We start from the raw sequence: 15,784 nt of genomic DNA on the forward strand, positions 1-15,784 counted from the left end.
TTTGCAACCCGTACCTCTCTCATCAGACACAATCTTCCTCATATAGTCTATTTCAGCCACTTAGAGGGAAGAAAAGATAGGTTTTGGATTTAGAAGGACCTCTCATCCTATCAAATCCAGACTTGGACATTTCAAGAAAAGATCTCATTTTAATATATACCACATTTATTTGCTTGTGTTTGTAATTTTTTTTTTTTTTTACTTTTTTCTCCCTTTTTTTTTGTTGAGGCAAAAAAATATTTTTTCTTTTGTTTTTCTACCTGTTTTGTTTTTGTTTTTATTTGTATGTTTTATTTAAAAGGGGAAACTTTAAATGAGAATATTGATGCCAGGACTGAAACCATTGTGGATCCTTTTCCTTTTTATGTTATTCTAGTCTTATGTACATTAGAAATGTACATAGATATTTACTATCTTTTGGCTAGTTTTGTAGCTCAAGATCATTTTGAAAATAGTTACTAAAAATTACTTTTGTAATTGTGAAAAAGTCACTATCTCACAAATGTTTACTAGGGTAAATCAGTCTTAGCCTTTATTAATAAGAAATATACTTTACTACCTTCCCAAAATGGATTTTTTCATTGATCATAAGAAAGCAGAATTAAATTTTTAAAAATTAGTGAAAAATTTGCAGAAGTGAATTTTCTAGCTCCATGGAGCTAAGGTTCTGTAGCAACAGGGGGTGCAGTGGAGGAACATGGACTTTAGGACTAGACAGACTTGGGTTTGAATCTGGCTGCATGTTTGTGGACAGTCTTTCAAACCTTTCAGAAAGGGCCTCAGTTTCATCATGACCAGAGTGAATCTAGCAACTCTACTGCACAATTTTGTTATGGAGACCATATGAAAGAACTCATGCTTGGCCAACATTAGGTCCCACTGGGAAGTGCAGGTAAGGCTGAGGGGACCTTTATGAAAATGGCCCAACTGTCCATTGACTGATGAATGGATAAAGAAGATTGTGTTTGTATATTTTATATATATATATATAATGTATGTGTGTGTGTATATATATATATATATGCACACATATACATAATGAAATATTACTCAGCCATAAAAAGGATTGAAATCTTGCCGTTTGCAATGACATGGATGGAGCTAGAGAGTATTATGCTAAGTGAATTAAGTCAGTCAGAGAAAGACAAATACCGTATGATTTCACCCATATGTGGAATTTAAGAAACAAATGAGCAAAGGGAAGAGAGAGGGAGAGAGAGAGAGACAAGCTAAGAAACAGACTCTTAACTATAGAGAACAAACTGATGGTTACCAGAGGGGAGGTGGGTGGGGGGGATGGGTTAAATAGGTGTTGGGGATTAAGGAGTGTACTTGTGGTGATGAGCACCCAGTGTTGTATGGAATGTTGAATCACTGTATTGTACACCTGAAACTAATATTATACTGATGTTAATTAACTGGAATTTAAATAAAAGCTTAAAAAAAGAAGAAAAGAAGAGAGAATGCCCCACAAAGGACAGCTAGGGATGCTCTGGGAACACTTATTTTCTGGGAACTGGATGAAGATCCCGGCATTGGGAGGTATGATTCCAAACAAAATACCAAACAAAAATATATTTAGTAGATTCTAAGATTTTTTGTTTTTGTTTTTTAGAGATGGGGAGGAGGAGAGGGGCAGAGGGAGAGAGAATCTTAAGCAGGCTCCATGCCCAGCTCAGAGCCCGATGTGGGGCTTGATCCCATAACCCTGAGATCATGACCTGAGCTGAAATCAAGAGTCAGATGCTTAACAGATTAAGCCACCCAGGTGCCCCTAATATGTTAATTTTAAGCCACATTGTTGATTTGATTACCTTTGAAAATAAAAGGTAAAATTAGCACATTAAATGAACAAAGAGATAAGACACATTATGATTTGAAAATCATTAGAATGGGTGTGTCTGGGGGGGGGCACCTAACAAGCAAAGTGCATTATGGAATTAAGGAAGTGTGCTATTTTTTAGACATCACAACTGGTATGCTAGGCATTAGCTCTACTTCTTTTTTTTTTTAATAATTTTTATTGTTATGTTAATCACCATACATTACATCATTAGTTCTTGATGTAGTGTTCCATGACTCATTGTTTGTGCATAACACCCAGTGCTCCACGCAGAATGTGCCCTCTTTAATACCCATCACCAGGCTAATCCATCCCCCTACCCTCCTCCCCTCTAGAACCCTCAGTTTGTTTCTCAGAGTCCATCATCTCTCATGGTTCGTCTCCCCCTCCGACTTACTCCCCTTCATTCTTCCCCTCCTGCTATCTTCTTCTTTTTTTTTCTTAACGTATATTGCATTATTTGTTTCAGAAGTACAGATCCGTGATTCATCGGTCTTGTACTATTCACAGTGCTCACCATGGCATTAGCTCTACTTCTGAGAGAAGCTTCAGATAGTAGTGTTAAGCCAAGATGCTACTTTTCCAAGATATGCCAGATGGAGTTTATTTCAGTTCCAATTCAGATATTTGTTGATCCCTGCTATGTGTTAGGCCCTATACTAGGTGGCAGGGACACAACAGTAAATAAGATAAAACACAATTCCTGCCTTCCCAGAGCTTAAAATGATCAAACAAGTTATTCTGAATGTGATGGATATAATGGAAGGGGACATACAGGTGCTTTGAAAGTGTAGGGTGTGGGAATTATGCTACACATGTTGGTAAATAATGTATATAACTTGTGGGTTAAATCAATCCCATGAAGAGATGCTGAAGTTTTTGGGCCTGTAAACTAGAGATGAAAAGGCAAAGGAAGGGGTTGCTACTGTATGTAATAGTTTTTTGTTTTAATAAAAAGTTGGTTGGTTGGGTATTTAGCCAGAGAACAATAAATAATAATAACAGTAACAGTGCTAAGCTGTACTGAGTGCTTACTATGTGCTAGGTGTTGTGACAAACACATTTATGTTGCATCTCATTTGAGCTCCGCAGCAAATACCTCTCCTTTATGGAGGAGAAAGCTGAAGTTTGAGGGGATTAATGGTGTCAAAAACTACAGGGAGTGTTGGGACAGAACCAGAACCCAGATTCAGATTTAATCACTTGTCATGTGGGTGATTTCTGTTTCTCCATACTTGTTGTAGTTGTTTTATGTTTGAAAGGTTTGTGATTATTGCAGGGGTTGCAAACTCAATGACTCCAGGGCCAGACAGGTAACAGAGATGTCGATGGAAGACAGTAGGAGTGATGTTCAGCACTGTGAGTGCTTTTCTGAACCACAGGCGTTCAAACATTCAAATGTGGATTTACTTAAAAGAGGGACCAACAGAAGAATCTGTAGACCCTTTATCCCCAGGAAATCAGGTTGGTGGGGAAGACTTGTTTATAGATTTTTCATATGTTAACTCAACCCAACAGTCATTTGTATAACGCTTGTCATCTAGCAGTGTGTGCGTGTGTGCGCGCGTGCGTGTGTGTGTGCGTGTGCGTGTGTGTGCGTGTGTGTGTGTGTATCTATCTAAAGCTATAGTGTGGTGGGTTGGGAAATGCTTGGGCTTTGGAGGTTTTAGGCACCCCTGGTTTGAATTTGGGCACGGGTGTGTGATTTTTTTTTTATTTAAAAGATTTTATTTATTTATTTGACAGAGAGAGACACAGCAAGAGAGGGAACACAAGCAGGGGGAGTGGGAGAGGGAGAAGCAGGCTTCCCGCGGAGCAGGGAGCCCGATGCGGGGCTCGATCCCAGGACCCTGGGACCATGACCTGAGCTGAAGGCTGACGCTTAATGATTGAGCCACCTAGGCACCCCTGCTCTGTGATTTTGAACAAGTTGCTTAACTTCTCTGAACCTTGTTTTCTTCATAAGTCAAAAATAATAATTACCTAAAATGTTGTTGAAAGGTTTAGGAATAATACCCATTGACTTCTTAGGACTGTGCCTGGCACATAGTGGACACATAGTAAGCAGAAGTTGTTTTTATTAATATATTTGTTTTCCTTACTGTTAGTTCTTTGCGGGCAGCTCTTAAATTGCACTTATCCCTGTCACTTAGCACTTAATTGACCTTGTACACTATCTTTGCCAATTTGGTCATGTCAAAATTCTTTTCGGTAAGTAATGGTAGCCATCAAAAAGCTTGAGATGGATGAGAATGAACTGTTTTCCTGTAACCATTCTCCCTGGCTATAATCGAAGTAAGTCTCATGTCAAATTTTGCCTTATACAAAGACATTTATTAAATAAACATTTATAAGCATGGAACAATTCATGCAGCCTGTACTGTAGTAGGCTGGGTGAAGCTCAAATCTATGTCTGGTAGGCACTAGAATACCCCCTTTCTGGAAAGATTCACTTGAAGCAGGTAGGACAGTAATCTTTGGATGTACTTACCCTCATAGTGGGCATCGGATAGCTAGAAGTCTGCCCCACAGGCAGGACACAGGGTCTTTTCGGCTCAAGCCTTGGACCACATCCTCGCAGTGTCTTCCTGGATTCTCATCCCTCTCTTATGTAAGGAAAAGTATGAGTGTAAAAATATTCAGCCAATTCACATATCTTAATACAGTTGATTTTGCCAGTGAATCTATTTCTAACACCATAATGCTGATTATCCAACCTCTGATCTCACTAATCAGAACCTATTTCTGAAATTCATTATGGTAATTAGAAAGTCTTCGGTATTGGTAGAGACACCAATAACTTAAGTCACCTCTGATGTGAGCTTTTCTTCTGATTATAGAAGGGTAACTCCTTTGAGCACAAACTCAGACTCTAGAGCAGTGGTTCTCAACTAGGGTGATTTTGCCCCTAAGGAGATATTTGGCAGTGTCACAAGACATTTTTGGTTGCCACAACTGGGGGAAGGGTGCTATTGACATCAAGTTTATAGAGTCCAGAGTGTTGCTAGACTTCTAACAGTGCCCAGGACAGGCCAGCACAACAAAACATTATTTGACCCCAAATGTCATTAGTGACAAGGTTGAGAACCTGCTCTGGGGTATAGTTTAAACTGACTCACCTGCTTACATCGTATGACCTTTTCTATGATGATGTATTTTAAAGTTAAATTACCGTCTTTATAACATTCATCACATAAACTTAATAGTAAAGACTTGAATGAATTTACTAATTCATTGTAATGTAATACTTGTGGAAGTTATGAATTTAGAGCCTAGCTACTCAATACCTATGGTAGATCCAATAAATAGCATATAAAAGCTTTTTAAAAATGGTAGGCCTTGGTCTTGTCCACCTGGAATGTAGGGATGGATTTCCATTGCCCAAGTAGTGCTCCTATAAATTGCTATCCTTTTTCTTTTTTTAAGATTTATTTATTTTAGAGAGAGAGCGATCACGAGAGCAGTGGGAGGGGTGGGGGGGAGGGAGAGAGAGAGAGAGAAAATCCTCATGCACAGTCCCCACTGAGTGCAGAACCTGATGCCTGCTTGATCCAAGGACCCTGAGATCGTGACCTGAGCTGAAATCAAGAGCTGGATACTTAACTGATTGAGCCACCCAGGCGCCCCTATAAATTGCTATCTTAGTGGACACTCTTGCGCTGAGTTGTCAGGCTTTTTATTTTGCTTCAGTATAGTAAACTTACAGTAAATGCCTGTTATGGGACTAAGGCTATGGAAGGGGTACACCAAACAATAAAACAGTCTTTGGCCTGGAGGAGTTTATAGCACAGAAGAAATCACGTACAACATATCTTCAGCAAGACCTCCTCCAGTTATAATGTCCCAACAACCTATGATTGTAGAAATACCAATAATTTACCCTCGTTTTACTCTATATGAAACCAGGAAGCTCCACTCATTGACTTTTGTATTATTTCCATGTGGTCTGAGCCATATAGCCCTGTACATGTCTTGCCAAAGTACTACCAGATAGTAGTGGTGTAACTATTATGTATTTTATCTAAAAAAGCAAAAATAAAACCACTGGTGTTCAAGAGAAATGGACTCTGAAAAACTAGATGTTTTAAAAAAAGATGCATAGAAAGAGAAAACTCAACAATTTCACTCTATTGTGAAAATGCCACATTTACCTCTTAAACTCTGGAACGAAGGAAATGCTCAACACCATCATGAACACTATTGGAGTCTCCAGTTTCTCTTTTGGCTTTTTTGGGTGGATTATCAGCATGCCTTAATTGATCACATGTAATAATGTGTCTTAGCATTAGCAGCCTTAGCTAAAGGAATGCTCTTAGGATAACCAACTAAGTACCCATCTCTCCATCATTTGCCTTCATTGGAGATGGCACTCAAGGCTGTGTGGGTGGCTACGTAATTACTGACATGTCTGCCTGTCGGAATGTGGTCTAAAATATTCTGAACTTAGGAACTATTCAGATCAGACCTCTTGAATGTTGTTTTTGGACAGTGATAACTGTGGCATTCTCCAGGGTTTGTAAAACGAGCTCTATCATTGCCAACCATAGATTCCAGCTTTAACTGCGATCTGTTCAATGAGTAATCGTGGTCCAGAGAACATTCATTCTTTTTTTACAGCTTGATTCCATTAATTACTATTTTTTAAATTGGGGTTTCACTTGGCTATAAGTAGGTAATTTTATGGAAAGAGGTAAAAATTTGGTCAGCGGGGGAGTGGAGGGTGGGAGGAAGGTAAAAATAGTAATCAGGTTTGAGATCAGTTGTATTTTTAGCATTATATTAGCCAGGAATTGGAGTTAGTTTCCTTTGAGCTGATTAAGTTACCTGTCTATTTGATGAATAAACTTTGCAGAAATAGCAAAATTTGTCCCTGTGTCACTTGCCAATGATTTATTGTCTTATTTAATATTTTTATGTATCAGTGGTATATGTTTTAAAAGTCCCAGCCAAAGTCTATATTCCAGCACTGCCCACCTTTCATATTCTTCTGGGCAGAACATTAAAAAAGAAAAAAAAAAGGTTAAAAAAGAAAAAAAAAGTACATAGTATAAAGAAATTTCTCAGGAATAATTTGTTTTTCTAAAACCAGTTTTAAATGAATTCTCAAGGCATTTGGCAAGGGTAGATTGGTGTCAGGGAAAATTAGAATCCTAGACCAGTAAAACCATCATGACTTCTAAGAGTCAACGATCATACCTCAGTGTTCCAAAGCATCAGGTGATTTGGCCAATTAGCAGGTCTCTTTTTATGAAGACAAATCATGTGTGACTGAATATTTTTTTTTACTAACGGGTACATTTTCCCTGTTGTTTTAATAGCTACCCCCAAATGATAGCATGGTTAAAAATGTATTCTAATCCTGGGTTTGGTTTAGGAATTTCAGCTAAATGCTTGTTATAGGGGAATGCTAGGTTTTTACTTCATGAGAAGTGTAATAGAATGTAATCTAGTCCCCTGTCCTGTTTATACAAAATAACACAGTAGCAAAAGTAGCTAAGAATTAGATTCTTTCTATGCCTTCCAGTTAAAAACCTAGGGTTCTCTTTTATCTAGTTAAAAGTTGAGCACACAGATAATGAAGCACTTACATGCTTATCTGGCATTTGATTCATCATGCCCTTTCTCTTTTCATTTTGAACCTTATTTCACTGTTTCTGTTAAAAGAACAATTCTTTTGGATACAAATTGGATCTTTTCAACCAAAGTAAAAGTTTAGACATGGTAAATTTTTTCTTCTTCCTTATTGCAGGGGCTTTCCCATGTTGGAGTCTGCAGCAAACACTATCACAAATAATATTGTTTGTGGGAAGTATGCCCTTTTTCTTGCCTGCTTCCAGATCTCCCCTAGACAGAAAGTGTGTCTTTCTGACCAAGGGGCAGCCAATGTGAACAAACAATTCATTTCGGCAGTCATTATAGCTGTCTGTAGCCTGGTGTTAGGCAGCTGTGGCTAAAGGTGAACTGAAGCAATTTTTTTTTTTTTTAAGTAGATGACAGATATATTGAGATTTGTTGTTTCCATGTGACATCACTTGGGTTCCATTCAAATTGGGACCCTGACAATGCCTGATTGAGTATGTCTAGGATTTAAGAGGCAGTTTAGTTTTGCTGGAGTTTTAGGTGGACTCTGAGGTTCATTAATTCAGCCAGCATTTATGGGATACCCACTGTTTACCAAGTATTAGAAAATGGAGGGCATGGTGCGGACTTAACGATTGCTCTTTTTACACTGGAAGTTTTTGGGCTGAGTATGAGTTTTGTTTTCCCTCTGCCTTTTCATAGTGTACTTTATAAACATCTTATTTAAATCACCAAATTTTCCAGCATTTTCAATAAGGTATTTAAAAAAACCCAACATTTAGCTCCCTGATTAACAAGCCTCAGAGGATTTTTAGAGAATAAGTCAAGAGCAGGCAAAGTTGTATGTTTGTGTGTGTGTGTTTTAATAGAATTGCTGAAGGAATAAAAAAAGGAATCTAATACATGTAACCTTGCATGGTTTTTGGTACATATCTGATACATGGTCTCATGACATTTTACTTTGAAACTCGACTGAACTTGGCTACAGAAGAGCCCTATTCCATTGAGTTGACCACACAGAGAGGGCCAGGGAGCATTGCAGAATGACCAGCTGTCCTGCATCACCTTAGGAGGTAGTAGTTAGTAGTGTGCCTCAAGTACTGGAGGAGGGTCTTCCTTTTTTCAGTGTCTTTGTTAACCTAACAGAAAAAGTAGAATTTGCCTGATGTTACTACACTGAAATGAGCACTCAACTATAGAGTATTAAGAAATAGTAACCGGGAGCCAAACAAATTAGAAATGGATAAAAAGGATGTTAACTGATTGAATACTATTTTATAGATGAAAACTAAGTCTGAGGAAGGTAGAGAAGCCGAAGTTGTACAGCTAGTAAGTAGTAGCATTACCAGTATTCATACATATGTAATTGACTCCAAAGTTATTTGATTATTATATCATTCTGAATGTCATTAAGCCCAAGTTACAATATGGTATAGCCATTAACATATCAAAATTGTTGCTTAAATAAAGTTGCCTTTATTTGGGTTAATTTATCTACCTTACATGAATTATACTTTCACAGTACTTTTTCCTTCTGTTATGATTTTTAACAACTTTTTGAGAAATAATTTATATATATATATACAGTTCACTCATTTGAAGTGTACAGTTTAATATTTTTAGCATATTCACGGGGTTGTGCAACCATTAGGAGGCATTTTCCATTCCCTCCTGTCCACCACCCACCCCCCAACCCTAAGCAACCACCAGTCTACTTACAGTGTTTATAGATTTGCCTGTTCTGGACATCTCATAGATGATAACAACATGCAGTCCTTCTGACTGGCTCCTTTAACTCAGCAGAATGTTTTTAAGGTTCATCCATGTAGTAGCACGTGTAAGTACTCCCATTTCTTTTTATGGCTGAATGGTATTCTATTATATAGATATGCCACACATAATTTATCTATTCATCAGTTGATGGACAGACATTTGAGTTGTTTTTGCTTTTGGGCTATTGTAAATCATGCTGCTATAAACATTTGTGAACAAGTTTTTGAGTGGACATATATTTTCATTTCTCTGAGGTATAAATCTAGAACTGTAATTGCTGCCTCATATGGCAACTCAATGTTTACCTTTCTGAGGAACTGCCAACCTGTTTCCAAAGTGACTGAGCCATATCACATTACCACTAGCGGTATGTGAGGGTTCCAGTTTTTCCACATCCTTGCCAACACTTGGTATTGTCCATCTTTTTACCTCTCTCATTTAATTCTTGTAGGATTATAATTATAAAATAAATGAGGATTATTCTTATTGTTATTTTATAGATTAAAAACTCCAGATCAGTAAACATTAAATGAGAAACACAGGAAGTGGCATGGATAATTCAAAACAACATATCATCCAAAAATAATTTAAATGTTTTTGAATCTGGCACTTACAGCTATGTTGGATGTTAGTGATTATATTTACCACCCCTACATTTTAAAGGTGATGAATCTAGAGCCTAGAAAAGGGAAGTAAATTGCATAGTGACATAAAGTTGCTCCCTAGGGAAGGCCCAGTCCTGGCACAGCCTGCTGTATTCAGCCCTGATGTATAAACTCACCCCTATCATATGACTCCATTTTCTTCACTCATTCATCCATGCTGGCCTTTTATTAAATTAAACCTATCTTAATTCATACGGGGGGATTAGAATATCAGCAAAGAGGAAACCTGCCATTGGGAAGCTTCTGATAGAATTTGTTCCACATATGCCTATGATGAAATCGATGTGCAGGCAGAAAGTCAATGCAGGTGATGTTACTTGGTGACATTTCTTGGGTCAGATTGCTTGGGTATAAATTCTGGCTCTGCTGCTGACTAATTGCTTTGACCCTTTCTGCATTTCTATCTCATTATTTTTTTAAATATTTGTTTATTTATTTTTAGAGCAAGAGAGTGCATGCAGAGGGAGGGCAAAGGGAGAGGGAGAATGAAAGAAGCAGACCCCCCACTGACTGGGGAGCCTGATGCGGGGCTCGATCTCAGGACCCTGAGACCATGACCTCAGCCAAAATCAAGAGTTGGATGCTCAACCAGCTGAGCCACCTAGGAGCCCCTCTGTCTCCTTATTTTTAAAATGGGGGCAGTAATAATTTCTACCTCATAGAATTGTTTTGAGAATAAAATGAGCTAATCTCTGTAAGGAGGTTAGCACAATGCCTGGCTCCTAGAAAGCCCCAGTTAATGATGACAATTATTATTACATAACATCAACTTGCTTAGACCACTGAAAAGATTGTAGTCTGTGATTTGTAGAAAATAAATAAATCATCCCTTTTTTAAAAGTAGCTTCACTAAAGGAGCAGGTATAGTAAATAAATAGCGAATTTCTAAAGTCTTCCTAATTTTGAATTATATGGAACATTTTTTTAAGAGAAAAAAAACTTCCCATCCTTTACAAATGATGAACTAATTTCCTTATACCATAACTTTGGGCAGAAACTTTGGCCTGGAAGTTTCAACCTGAGTTGACCTCATGATAAAAGCCCCAACAATGGGGAAATTTAACTAAAGCACATATGCCTGTTACGGACATAATGTATTAGTAGTGTTTTTCCTTAGTATCTTCATTTGATTATCAAGATAAAAACCTACTGGATTATTTTAAGGAGCCTACTGTATATATTTGTGTACCACTGCCGAAGAAAAAGCACTCAGTGGGGAATCAGGAGACAGGAGTGGAATCCTGGCACTTCTCTGCTGTAGTTCCTGACCACGGGCGCTAAGCTCATCTGAGCACTAAGCTTCTGTTTCCTCATCTGGAAATGGGGGCTGCAGGGATCAACAATTCCTATCTCAGAGGGTAGTCATGAGGACCAAGTGATAATCTGGATATAACAGCACTAGCACAGTGCCTGGCCCACAGTCAGCGCTCAGTAAATGACAGCTAAACAGCAATGTAATAGGGTTCTGTGTGCCACACATGAGATTTGGAGGCAGCTTCGATGGTGAGTTTAGGTGAAGGAATTGGACGTGTCTGTGTTCACACAGTATGATTCATGTCTGCTCTGCTTTGCTGCTCCTGCTTTCCTGTAACCAATTTTAGAGCCGATCTTGGCAGCTGCAAGTATTTGGGATTAATTTCACACTCACTTTATGAGTTGAGCATTTTCCTGCAAGCAGCTCCCTGGGCCTCTGCCTCATTACTTTGGCATCAACTGATACGGCAGTTGGACATAGATGTCCTTTGGGGTCTCCACTTTATTTGGAAACCTTCAATTCGAAAAAGCAAAACAAAGGCCATCAACACATTCGTGCTTGAAATCGTTAGCATGTATTGTTTCCTAAACCCCTCCCTTTCTGTAGTTCTTTTGAACACCAGGGAACACACATCTTGCACAGCCAGTGATGAGCACTGAAAAATCACTCTCCTTCAGATTTAAGGCCTAGCAGCTGGTTGGCCTCGTTTTGCAGTTCCAGGTGAGCAGCGAGATCCTCTAGGCCTTAGTGGGACAGATCTAAATCTTGATGGGTCTACGTTTTCCAGCCCTTTTTGTTAATTCTGCTAAATTCATTTGGCTCTTATGGAGAACAAAGTAAACTTGGCTGTTATATGTAAAACCAAATTGAGAACATGGAGATCTGTTTAGTATTTCATGCTGGCCATTAGGTCAGGAAGATTTTCCTTGGGGGTAATTTACATAAGGACTTGTTTATTCCATTTCTTTCCAATTTCTGTGACCGTTTGGGGATAGCAGACTTTCCACAATGGCACAGAAATATAACCAGCAAGACCAAAACTTAGAGAAATGATGCTTCTCCCAGACTGATGTATTTTGGGCCTTGCTCAGGAAAGATCCTGTGGCTTGGGCTGCTGTCTCACTGAGAAGTCATTCTTCCACCACAGCTGTGTTTAGCAAGTTGGGTGGATCTGTGAACTGACATGCTGTTACACTTAGTAAGAATTTTCCCTTGATAGTGAGGAACGTGCGTAACAGCCTTACTTTAAGTCCCACCAAATGCCCAAATGTTTACTATGATCGATAGTTGCTTTGAGTGCAGCCTCCAACAGGGAACACCCATACTCACAGTACTATAGTGTTATGTGCATGCCCTTCACCTTGACATTCTGTTTCCTCTACAATAGATGCCCAGATTACCTTTTTTTTTTTTAATCCCATCAAATGCTGTTCCCAAGCTGGAATATTTGCTCCTTCCTGAACAAGCAGCCTCTACTTTTCTGCTTTAATGCATTTGTTCAGTTGTTTCCTGCACTTTTAAAGCGCCCTTACCCAACATCTTCTTGAGGATGAATTTCAGGTACCTCTCGCAGTGGCACGCTGGTAAATATTTAGCAACTCGTTCTCTGGGAAGGAGAGATGTTGGGAGGATTTGTTGATGTTCATGTTGTAAATACTTCTGCCGTGGCTGATTTCGGTCTACCAGTGTGAGGTCACTGAATGCAAAGTTGGGAAGAAATGGGCAATAACCCACCATTGCAGTGTTTCCAGCATACAGATACAATAAGCATAAATAACCTCAAGGGCCTAGACAATGGTAAACTAATTAGGAAGTAACGAGTTTTGAGTATTACCTTTGTTTTGTTGTAACTTATTTAATTTTAAGTTTATGTAGCTTAATTTTTAGTAATGGCTGAGTTTAACAGCTGGTATACAAAATTGAAAATCAAATGACCCATCCTTTCTCTGGAGCCTGTAGGAGCTGGACAAGTTGATTCCAGCACACCACTGCTTCTTCCTCTACCTTTTCTTTCCTAAAGTGCTCCAGAATCAGTAAGGCCTTTCTCTGAACCTAGAAGGTGCTTCAGGTTGCATGCAGGCTTTGAAGTGAGAGACTCCAAGGTTTGAATCCTGATCTCTCACTTGCTAGGTGATGGTCAGGCTGAGTGCTTAACTTGCAGTTCCCAGGGCATAATTAAAATGCAGGGCCCTTGTTAAGAGGCCGGAAGAAAGTGCTGTTAAAATAACTACTAAAATACAAAGCTTTTTTCTTTCTTCGGTAGTCTCTCTTTCACACCTTCTGATCGTGTTTTTATTTTCTATTTAATGCCATTCCAAGTAAGGAGAAATTTAAATTTGAAATTGTTACCATGAATTTTAACCATTAATCTTATATTGTGCAATGCCAGTTTTAAATGCAAATATAAGAACATTTAATGCTATGAGTTAATGAGCATTATCTCCTCATGTGCATGTCTATCATCCCTTCATTGACTTCACTTATAAAACACAAGTTCAAAAATAAAATTATTTAGAATTTCAAGACAGAGGGGCTCCTGGGTGGCTCAGTTGGTTAAGTGTCCGACTCTTGATTTCAGCTCAGGTTTTGATCTCAGGGTCACGAGATCATGCCCACGTTGGGCTCTGCACAGGGTGTCAAGCCTGCTTAAATTCTCTCTCTCTCTCCCTCTGCCCCTCCCCCTGCTCATGCTCTCTCTCTAAAAAAAAAAAAAAAGAAGAAGAAGAATTTCAAGACAGAGACAGCAGGGCATTAAACCGAGCACGGAGCCCTTCTAAGCATGGGCATTGCATCCCTGTGAACAGTACTGGACAAATTCCTTACATCTGCTGAGCCTCAGAGGCCTCATCTGTAAAATAGAGATCATTCCAAGTGGGTGGAGGTGTGGGGATTGAAGGCACTGATACCTGTATGGCACAGCAGAATGTTTGGCATGTAGTCTGTGCTCACTTAATTACAGGGATTATTATTAACCTAACAATTATATTAATATCATTCTCCTTTATCATTCATAGGATCTTTCCTACAATGTCAACATTTGCCTCTGAAGTTTTTTCCTTTTTCCATTATAAACTCTCTGAAGGTAGAGATTAGATCTGCCGCCATTGAATTTCCTAGAGTGCTTCCTGCAAATTCTTGCATATACCTGGCACTTAGGAGGTGTTTATGACCTTGATCTCTGTGTGATTTGGGCTTATCAACAATAAAGCATCTGTGTCATTATATGATGGTCCTCACAATGAGGCTTAATTGGTAACACTCACAGGAAGAAAAAAATATAAACGTAGACTTTAATAGGAGTTAGTTGTAATCATGGTGAGGGTGGGGGAAGAAGCAGATGATTCCAGGTGTTTTGGTTTAAGGAAAGTGGCTCTGTCTCTTAGAGGGGACTTCTTGAAGTAATAGGGAAGGGATGAGTTCCAAGCCTCATTTGAGTAAAAGAGACCTCAGGGATATTAACTCTGGCCGATAGTAATCTGTCCCTTTGCTAACTTCTTTTACACTTATTTTCTGTTCTGCACAGTTAGGACATTATTTCAGTAATGTTTCTTTCCACTAATTGGTTGTGTATGTATGTTTCCTGTCCAACAAATTATAAGATCCTTATGGACTATAACATATCATGTGCTTTTCTGAACACCTATGGAAAGGAAGTAGCACCGTATTAGGTACATAGTAAGCAATGCACTTTTTTGTAATGCTGACCTTGGTCCAAACTCCCAGGGCTCCCTGGAGATCTGAATGTGAATTGTGATTGTCTTTTCTATCTCCTGCAACCCCTCAACCAAATGGCAAAGAATCTTGGTCTGCCCAGCATTGTCAGGCAAGGACCTTCAATCGCTTTGTCTTTTCCGAACCTGTATGTCTTTTCCAGCATCTCCCAGATATTCTGAGGACTGTCCCCCTACAGCCCCTGTTGCTACATGGGATTTGGGAGACCACACAGCTGTAAACTCTTACTTGTTTGAATGATGATTTTTTTAACAAGCCCTTTGGGCCAGTGTCAGTAAGCCATGAAATATCACCAAATGGTTCATGTGCATTAGAGTTCTGAAAGTCATCTAAGCTCTAGTTCCTCAAGCTGGCAGGGACTGATAGAAAGGAGCTCACATTGCCCTGGCTTTTACTATTCCTGTTCTGGGGGCTGTCAGACGCCTTGACCCTCTGGGCCAGTCAGTTCATTACTTTTAATGAGCACAAAATTCACCAAGACATTAAAATAAAACACCAATGGGCAGTCTTGGATGTTCCATCCAATTGTTGCTTTAGTTCTTTTTTCCACAGGATTATTCAAGAGGATTAAAAAAAAAAAGCCAATTCTACTCCTGCCAATTTTATCCTAAGTAGATTTGGCATTGTAAAGCTAACACACCCTGAACATTTTTTTTTCTTTCAGGTCCCTGTGGGCTAGTGCCTGACATTTATGTTAAAAATGACATTACTCAATTGGTCAAATGTTTGAACATTATCTACTTTTTGGTTATAATAAAGAAATACTGGATATCCTAGCATCCTGTAACATGTAAAGAATAATAATTAGAGGTGGACAGTTACTTTCTGAAGTGTGTAATGAAGTCATTATTTTAAATTATGTGGCAAATGCGGTTATTTTGATATTTTTAATCAATCTCTGTGGCTAGTAATAAAGACTATTGTAACTGTATTTGA

The 15,784-nt window shown here is 38.8% G+C and overlaps 1 protein-coding gene across 4 annotated transcripts in view; it reads left to right on the forward strand.

Moving 5' to 3' along the window:
• The window catches only part of BBS9 (Bardet-Biedl syndrome 9), a 474,925-nt gene that overhangs the window by 352,784 nt on the left and 106,357 nt on the right, over positions 1-15,784 (forward strand). The window lies entirely within an intron of this gene.

Source organism: Callorhinus ursinus, unplaced genomic scaffold, assembly GCF_003265705.2.
Source record: "Callorhinus ursinus isolate GAN/ISIS: 27379988/994484 unplaced genomic scaffold, GSC_fseal_2.0 scaffold12, whole genome shotgun sequence".
In the NCBI taxonomy this organism is placed as follows: domain Eukaryota; kingdom Metazoa; phylum Chordata; class Mammalia; order Carnivora; family Otariidae; genus Callorhinus; species Callorhinus ursinus.